Genomic DNA, 9,640 nt, shown 5'->3' with positions numbered 1-9,640 from the left:
TGTTTCGAATGTAAACAAAGATCTGAGAATAAATTATTTCCGAATTTCATACGCGTGTGGTTTTGTAGTTATAGCGTGTTGTTTTGTTTCTGTGTGTGCATTTCCTGCACTACAAACGCCAAGAGTAAAGAAATTTGGCCCCAAACGAAAATTTCGCGACAACCAGTCCCAATCACAACCGAATAATACGCATCAGTTGCTTCAAAAGTCGGCCGCGGAAACTGTATCTACAGGCAGTGCTTCTAGACGTAAAATTTCGCTTTCTGAATGTAATAAGAAGAAGTCTGGTGGTATTGTGAGCAGCAATAACAACGGAAACGTTATTGTGAACCTAAATGCTGTCAAGACTTTTGAAGGGTGCTGTTAAATTTAAGTACTGCAATTGTTAAGATAGTATTGACATTTCTGAGGACACTCCAGCAACGAAGGGTCTTTCGAGTCGGTTAGCGATTGCCTGTAACTCGTGTAAGATGCAAAGTGATATTATGACATCGCCAGTAACTGATAGTCGACATTACAGTGGAAATATTCAGTTTGTTTATGTAATGCGATGTATTGGAAGGGGAAGGAGAGCTACCCAGACTTTTTGTGCACTGATGGATTTGTCTCCACCTCCACTGAGGTTTGACGGATACAAAAAATTATCACATAATGCTTTATATGGTACAAGTGAACATTCAATGTAAAGAGCAGCAGAGGAATCAGTAGCCTTGTCTGAAAATACAGACATTGTGGCAGCATTTGATGGATCCTGGCAGAAGAGAGGTCATACTTTTCTGAATGGGGTTGTAACTGCCACATTTATTGAAACTGGTAAGATACTAGATTATGTGAATGTCTAACAAAGTACTACCAAAGTTGTTCAAGTAAATTTATTGGCACCCATTGTTTGTGTAAAGAACTTTGATAGCCCAAGTGGAAACATGGAAACGAAAGGAGTTTTAAACAATTTCAGAAGATCAGGGGTCAGTCTTGGTGTAAGGTATGTAGGCTACCTTGCGGATGGAGACTGTAAAGGACAACCTACAGTTGTTAATGGCAGACCGTATGGGGACACTCTCATAGAAAAGCTTGAATGTGTTAGGCACGTACAAAAGGGAATGGGAGCTCGGCTGAGAAAATTACGTAAACACCTAAGTGGAAAAAACTGTCAGATGGAAAACACATAGGTGGTCCAGGTCGTCTTACAGAAAGTGAAACTTATTCTTTGACTCAATATTATGGACTAGCAATAAGGAGGAATGTAGGAGATTTGGAGAAAATGAGACGAGCTGTTTGGGCAACATGGTTTCACAGACTGTCAACAGATGAAACCCCACAGGATTGGTTGTGTCCAGAAGGGAAAGATACGTGGTGCAAATACTGGTTGAGCAATGTTCCAGGCATTGATTTTACCGACAAGCATTCCTTACCAGTTGCTTTAATGGACGCTCATAGGCATATATATAGGGATGTGACAAATAAAAATCTGCTTAGGAAATGTATGCATGGTCTCTCTCAGATGCAAATGAAAGCTTCAGCAGCTGTATATGGGAGAGGATATACAAAATTGTATTTGTTGGGCTGACAGTGCTTAAGTTTGGTATAATGGATCCAACAATAACATTCAATAATGGTGCAATTTCAAGGTTCAATGTTATGAAGAAATAGAATAGCTTGACGGGAAGGAATATGGCTTTGGCTCTAACTGCTATTGATAAGTGGGGGGTAACTGAAACAGAGACAGCTGCAGAAGCTGCTACCAAGGAGTCAAGGATAAAGAAAAGAATGAACAGAAAGACTATGGAGGATAAGGAAACAGGAGGACAACTGGAGTACACAGCTGGAATGTTCTAAACGAGCATACTGGTTAATTAGTAAATCTGTAAATCTTCTTTTGCGATTTACCGAAAACCTGAATTTTCATAATTCAGGTACACTTTTCTCCTAAATGACTGAAGTTAAACTCACAAAAATTCGTACAGATACTTTTTTGTAACATGATGTTGATGTCTGTGTTATCTGAGCTAAATTTTTAATACTTTGTTGTAGTAGAATAAATTACTTGTCTTTTTCCACATATTAGCATCAGAAAAGGAAATAGGAGGCATAAAACACTTAAGTGAATGTCTGTACTCTGACTCCTTTTCCAAGCTGTGCAGTCAGTGGTTCCAAAGAAAATGGTACAACAGCGAAATAGTGTTGCGTTTTTTATACTATTAAATATAGTGTTTTCATTACCAAAATGAAATAAATATCTCAATGATTTTTGGGAAATGCTTTTACTAATGATCCTAATTGTATGTAAGAATTTTGAGCTATCTCTCATTTATAGATCAGTTTCACTATGGGGGGGGGAAATAATGCTAGAATTGCAGCCCACTCAGGGGCGTGTCCCCTTAATGAAAATACCTCGACGTATTTCTGAAGTAACATACAGAATTCCATTTTCTGTTCATCCGATAAGGTTGCTGCTTTATTGGATTTGCATTGTATGAGTGAAGAATATATTTCGTTTTGCCCACTGTTCTTTAGTCCAGGCACAAGCTTCGTATACTGTGAACGGTCTTGCGTCCACATCACTGTATTCTTAATAATTTTAACTTGCATTCCTTGGCACAGACTGCAGTGTTTCGGTTTTGTCTTTACCAGATTAAAAAAAAAAAAAAGCTCCTCACCTCCTAACCTCATATGGTATTTCCCATGAGGGAGGTCGATCTTTGCGTCCCGTTACCGCATGAATTCCATTCCTATGACACACTACGCGGTTAAATTTTTTACGACGATTTTTACGACGAGAAACGTGCATTGATCCGCTCCGTTCTCGAATTCTATACCAATCAGTTGCTGCAACGTAACAGTGTGGCCTCTGGCACAAATAGCACCAGATACCACGCAGTTTTGAACTGGTAAAGTCGGAATCCTTACAGACTGCGCTATTTTCTTAAAGTAATTAAGTTCTATTACGTTTACGTTTGCACCAGTACCTATAATCAATGTCATGGGAATACCTGCCGCAACTGCCTGAACAGCGACTTGCACGTACTCCGAGGGACCTTCAATATTGTTGACTGCCTCAGTAAATAGCTCTTGAGGGATGTCAGTCTCGTCGTTATAGCGCAGCGTGTTTATCTCTTCATTCAAACTATTGCCCCCGTTCCGTCCATCGACTGGCATCAGGAAGCGTTTAGTTTGACGCCCCGGTATTTGTCGTCTGTGGCGCTTCAGCCATCTCGACTATTCGGACGTCCTGATTGTAGTTATGCCCATTTCGGTTTACAGGCGTACCTTGCCCTTGATTATTTTGCGGCCACTGATTATTGTGGTCTTTATTCCTATTGTTGTTTTGTCGGTTACCGTTTCGGTTATTTCGATAACCGGGATGGTACCGATTACTATTTCGTCTCTGCTTTTGAAAGAATGCCTGTCCGCTTTGTGGACCTTCATTGTTGCAGTTCTTGTATGCTTCTACGGTTTGCGACGTGCCGCCGTTACTGTGCGACGTTGTTACGACTATTATTGTGGCCGCGGCCGTTCTTATTCGCGGACTGCGAGCCTTAATTGCCAATGCTCCTTTTCGCGTCTTTTGTATTAGGTCCATGGTATCAAGCACTGACAAAAAGTGTTCAAGGCAAAAATCAGGAACTACTATTAAGTTCTCCCTTATGCGCAGAGGCAACTTTGGTCATTCAGATGCGCAATACATCTTAGTGCGCGACCGGGTCGTTCCAGTAGTATCTCGTTAAATTAACGTGTTTTTCAAACTATTTCCATAGTCCACCCTGCTTTGGGTTGTAAATTTCTGGGCTGAAGACCTGTTTCCTAATGCGTTCTTGTATGCCCACTGACCAGTACTATCCAGTAGTATCTCGTTAAATTAATGTGTTTTTCAAACTATTTCCATAGTCCACCCTGCTTTGGGTTGTAAATTTCTGGGCTGAAGACCTGTTTTCTAATGCGTTCTTGTATGCCCACTGACCAGTACTTGGCCAGAAAAGCCTTTTCAAATTGTTCATAAATGAGCACAGTTCTCTGCGGCCTCAGTAATCCATAAAGCACCGTCTCCTCGTATATGTGAGGCAACGAATTGTATTCTCCGCCTCTCATTCCATGACCTGGGAAATACGTTGCGGAATGAACGTACAAAACCTACGGGATGGACTTGTCTTTTGTCTGGGATAAAGACGTGGAATGTTGTACAGCGGGGTTTGCAGGCTGATGCGGTTCAAAGTATGTCCCTGGGCTTTGTGGACCTGCAATGTACACGTCCTGCATTTTCGTATCGATAGTCGGTGCGTCTCGTGACGTCTGTGGCATTGTTTTCACCGATCGTCGCACTAATCTTACCTGTGACGTAACTTCGTCTCGCCACTGTTGAAGTTCGTGATGTATCATGTGATTTATGTGGTCTATTTCAGAGTGGTGCGCTTGTTTTGCCGTGCCGAGTTAGGCCATCGCTTCGCTCCCAGCGCGTTGTATTGCGCCTCTGAATTTATTTTATCAGTGAGCATTTTGTCACTCTGCTCAAGCCACTTCGTGAATTATATATTTGATTTTTCATTCTGCTCATCTAGCCTGGTTTTTAATACTTCTTCTTCTTCTGTTTCTACGGTCAGTCTGTCAACACGTTGTGTTAATGCGCGCATCGTATTTTCCATCGTCTTCTGTGCTGATTGTATTGTTTCCACGTCTTTTGATAGTTTGGAAACAGGTTCTGGTAAATTCTTATATGCCTCCTTTAGGCTGGTAATTCCGGATGCTATTGTTCCTTAACCAGTGTTTAATATTTTTACTAATTCCTCATTTACCTGAGTGGAAATTTCAATGGCTATTGTTAGTTACTTTCAACCAAAGTATTATTTGTTTGAGATGTCAGCGCTACATATCTTTCAGCAAGAATATAATTTATCCGTCAAGCACGTGCTTCATCGCGTGGGTTAATTGTCTTTACCAGTTGCGTATCGCGAGCGTTAATCATCTCAGCAATTTTAATGTATAATAGAGAAAAGGGATCTATGGCGCGAGGAGGTATTTGCTCAGCACTTTCAGTTGTTTGTGCCTACTTGTTATCTTCTGTCTTCACATTATGAGCATCGGGTTCTGCCACCGTCGGATCGGTACTATTCTTACCGCCATCGACGCTATTTTCAGAGCCACTCTCATTTGCGGGATCCATATTTTCTAGTTTACCTATCTTTGCCATAACACAAATTGAAAATATAATTTGAAATAAAATATTTTCGCAACACACTGAATATTTAACCTAAATTGACCAGAAAGTAATTGTTGTGTAACCAAAATGACAATATGAATGCTTTAAACTAAACAATTCACTATCACTCGCTTTCATTTCGCTTGCGCGCAACGGAGAAATATTCATCTTAGTATAGCGCTTAGCAACAGTTGGCTACTGCAATTAAAAAACTACGTAAAATGCAGAAAATCGAAAGTTGACCATGAATTAAACGAGCTATGCGTTGGAAATTACGAAAGCAGAGGCAACTAGTAACATGTTGACAACCATACCGTTTTTTCCGTATCGCTGCTTGGAGCGTGCTTTAATTCCGTTACATCAGTTAACTTCATTTATGTTTCGTGTAGCCGTCGTCAGTTTTTTTCTTGTCTCTAACAATACAGTCGATTCATGAAAAATAGAACAAACAAGCATCAATGAACATCATACAATTCTTTCGTTCGAGCCCCACGTTGGGCGCTAATTTAATATTACAGATATTTAAAAAATAATGTAATATTATATTTAATGCTTTTGCTGGTGTAAAGCTTCTAATACGATAAAATGGCGCATAGAAAATTTTTGCTTTTTGATGATGAAATTATACATTCCGTCAACCAGCATCAGATTCCCATAAGACCGACGAGAACGTTAACCGCCGCAATGTTTATAGACCAGAGACCGATCTAAAATTTACGCAGTTTGCGTAACTACATTGCCCGGACACTGATAGAAAAGACCGGTAAAAGATACATAAGAGACGCTGAAATTAAAGTTTGATAAATTAATAGCCGGCTGAACACTAGTAGCGTTCGGCTGTGGCCACCAAACAATTCGGCGACCACTCTTCTTCTCTACAGCCTGAAAAAGTTCTGAAATGCAGCATAATGATTTAATATGTGGAATTAATGAAAAAAAGGAAAGTACAGTCTTAATTAAAACACGGCTTTTAAAATTAAATTAGCGTAATTATTTGGGCAAACGTTAGATATACTAGAGCAACACTTATATTTTGTGAAACAGCCATCGAAAACAAACGAGAGAGAGAGAGAGAGAGAGAGGAAGAGAGAGCTCACAGCTCTTGCTTTTATATAACCCAAAAACAAATTGCGGGACTGCCTTCGACTTGCTTTACAGTTTCGATTTATAAACATTTCTCTAGAAAATTCTGCAGCTGAACATCAATAAAATACATTCCTTTCATTAAATCGTGATCTTTTATCCTTACCTTGCGGGTTTATTTACACAAAAAATTAAATTCTTAATGTATTTTAGCCGTAATTAAACGTTAGGGGCATATTCCATTAATTATTCAAAAAAAATCAGCATTTCACAGTAGTCTACAAATCAGTAGTTCTAGGAGTTTCCAGTTGGACGGAGCTTGGCACGATATCCCTCAAAAGGAAACCCAACAACTGTATCAATCAGTGCCAGGCCAAATAACTGCTCGCTTAAGGGCGGGAGGTGGGCAAACGCTTTATTACTTGCTCAGTTCGTGAAACTCTTTCTCTTGAATAAATCAACCAACTTTTCCGTTTGGTTTGTATATAGACCAAGTACATCACATCTATCGATTTCCATCCAATTCGGACAATTCCTTCATAGCGCGTCCGTTTTTTATTTTTTTTAATGTATAGTGGCTCACAAAACCACCGACGTGTTTTAAGGACAGATCCCTTACATCAAAACCAGAAAAAGAATATCTCCAGTAAAAATAAACTCAAAATACGTAACACAAGTGTTATCAATACTTGTTCATCTTCGATATTATGAAATACATTTTTCTACAGCATTTCATATTTTGGAGGAGGTAATGTGGATCAGCACCAGAAAAAGATGGCAAACATGGGCTCTACAATGCATATCTTAAGAGCTATGATCACTTGTTCTGTTGAAGAGATGTGTTTCTCATTAGCAAAGAAGAACAAGTATGCTCTTAAAGCATGCATTTTAGACCCGATATTTTCCATACCCTTTTTCCTTGTTTTGATCAAAACTTCCTTCTTCCAAAAAGTGGAAAACAAAGACATTGCAGTAGAAGATATCTGTTTCATAGTACCCAAGATGAACAATGGCTCATATCTCTCACAGAATGCATTTTCGAGTCCATTAACTAGACACCCTTTTTTCTTTTCTGTACAAGGAACCTGACAGATATTTTCTCCGCATGTAGATACGACAAGTGAAATGTAGTGACAAGCGTTTGCACGTAGTAATTGTGTACAACACTTCTCTGGTAACAACGTATTTATTTTTTACCGGGTCCTTTATTTTTTTCTCGAGCTGGTATCTTTTTAACATATAAAAGTCCCTGTCGATAACTTCATGCTAAACTGCACGTTCTTTGTGTAGCAAATATCTTCGGTAGATGTTAGATAGAATCTACGGATTAGGAACACGGTAGCAGCATAAAATATAGGCAAGTAATTGCTAAGGCATTTGTTTTAAAATTATGTTTCCTAACCGATTGTCTCTAATTAAACTAACTGTGATTACGGTTCGTCAGCCTGTTGAGATTGTCGCCGCTAAATGTGTGTAACGTGTAATCCGGAGCTAAGCCCTGGATTAAGCTTTCTCGGCCACAGTTACTCCAGAGTGGCTGCAATGACACTGGAGATTAATTACGCTGGGGATAAGTAACTTAGGGTAATCTCTCAAACGAAACACGCCTAAGCTTTCTTATAACGCGCCCTCTTTGCTACGTAATCTCCTGCTCCATTATTCAGTGTACAAAACGACAGGAATGTATTGTAAAACCGTCCGCTAATGCATGTTGCTAGAGAGGAAGAATACCAGAATCTGAGTGGCATTTCTACAGAAAAAAACCAAAGAAAGAAAAACAGCGGAGGGAGAATAGCTTTTAGCGGGGCGAGTATAAACAACAGAAGAGAAGGAGTTGTGATCTACTTAAGAGGGAGAGTACCACATACAAAGACAGCAAGAGAGTAAAACTGAGTCGTATAAAGACTTGTTTAGCGACCTCAAGAATCTGTCATTGTTGCTGCAGTCACAATCCACGGAGTTCGTCGTTAGTCTGTTCTAAGGAAAGGTGAATTGTATTCAATCCGTCCAGTCACTGTCACTCCTTGCAGTAAAAATTTTGTTGCTAAGTTTCTGTTTCACAGTTGCGTGTATTCACTATGCAAGAATTTTGCTGTTACTTCCACAAAACATATTTCCTATTACCTACGTCTCTTAAAGGATTTCTATGGACTTTCTTGAAATTTCCTCGCAGATTAGAAACTGCTACTCAGCACGGGTTTCGAACGTGATACTATCAATGGTGGGAGAAAACGTTACTAATTGAGCTTTTCACGTTCAAAACACAAACAACTCTCAGTGGTTCCATTCTTACTAAGTTCGCCAAAGGAAGATTCCTCAGTTTAACCCCAATTCTGAGACACATACTTTGACCTTCCACCTTAACGACTAATTTGTGACTATTATTCTAAAGATTCGCAGTTCGCATCTTACTATAAGACGAACAATTAAACCATTTAGTTTGCCCCTGGAAAAAACATAGCACTAAAGAATAAGAGGATTCATTGCACGTGGAAAAACTCACGACATGGTGATAACAGCTTCCTGCTGAAAGACAACACATCCTCGGCCATATTCTCTCCATCTGTGACATATTTATGTGATAAAACCATTATTCTTATGCAAACATGACCACAGAGAAAATTTTGGAAGAAGTTTGTTCGTCTCATCAACGAAAAATGCGACTCTAAACAAGGGAAATGAGTGAAGTGACATGGCACTGAATTCTTGATACTTTTTCAGATTTTGATGGAGAGTTCTGGACCCAGGGCTTAATTCTTTTTGTACAAAAAGCTATGTTACCGCTCAAATGCATTTCTTTTATTAGCTTACAGGTTTCAGAACATTACAACTCTGTTTTCAATACAGACAATTTATATTTACTAGTGGTGTACTATCGCCATCTCAGAGCATTGTGCAATCGCGACAGTGCGTACATACACCATAAATAAGTATCACGGATTGACACAAGTATATACGGTACTGGAAATAAAGAATAATGATGCCGACCTCCTTTTCTTTTAAGGCGTAATATATGAGAATGGCAACTGATGTTGAAATATTGTGCTGAAGATCACAAAGGCAGATCAAGTCACAGAACACTTGAACATCATCTCGTACATAACATTCTCGATCAGGAACTGTAAGACTGGTCTTCCCAAACCAAATGTCAGTGTCCTAATCATTGCGCTTCCTCGCCCTATGCAGTCGTGTGGATTAAGGAGGAAAGCACTGAAAAGTTAAATATCTATCGCTGCGACTATGATTTGATCCCTAAAACACTGAAGCTGTATTGTCGCCTGGAAATGGAAAAGACGATAAATAAATATTATTTTGCATGGAAATACACGAAGTGATTAAAGCACAATCCATTAAACTAAAGTAACA

The sequence above is a fragment of the Schistocerca cancellata genome, chromosome 8, assembly GCF_023864275.1.
Source record: "Schistocerca cancellata isolate TAMUIC-IGC-003103 chromosome 8, iqSchCanc2.1, whole genome shotgun sequence".
Taxonomy (NCBI): Eukaryota; Metazoa; Arthropoda; class Insecta; order Orthoptera; family Acrididae; genus Schistocerca; species Schistocerca cancellata.
Note: the sequence above shows the minus strand (reverse complement) of the source record.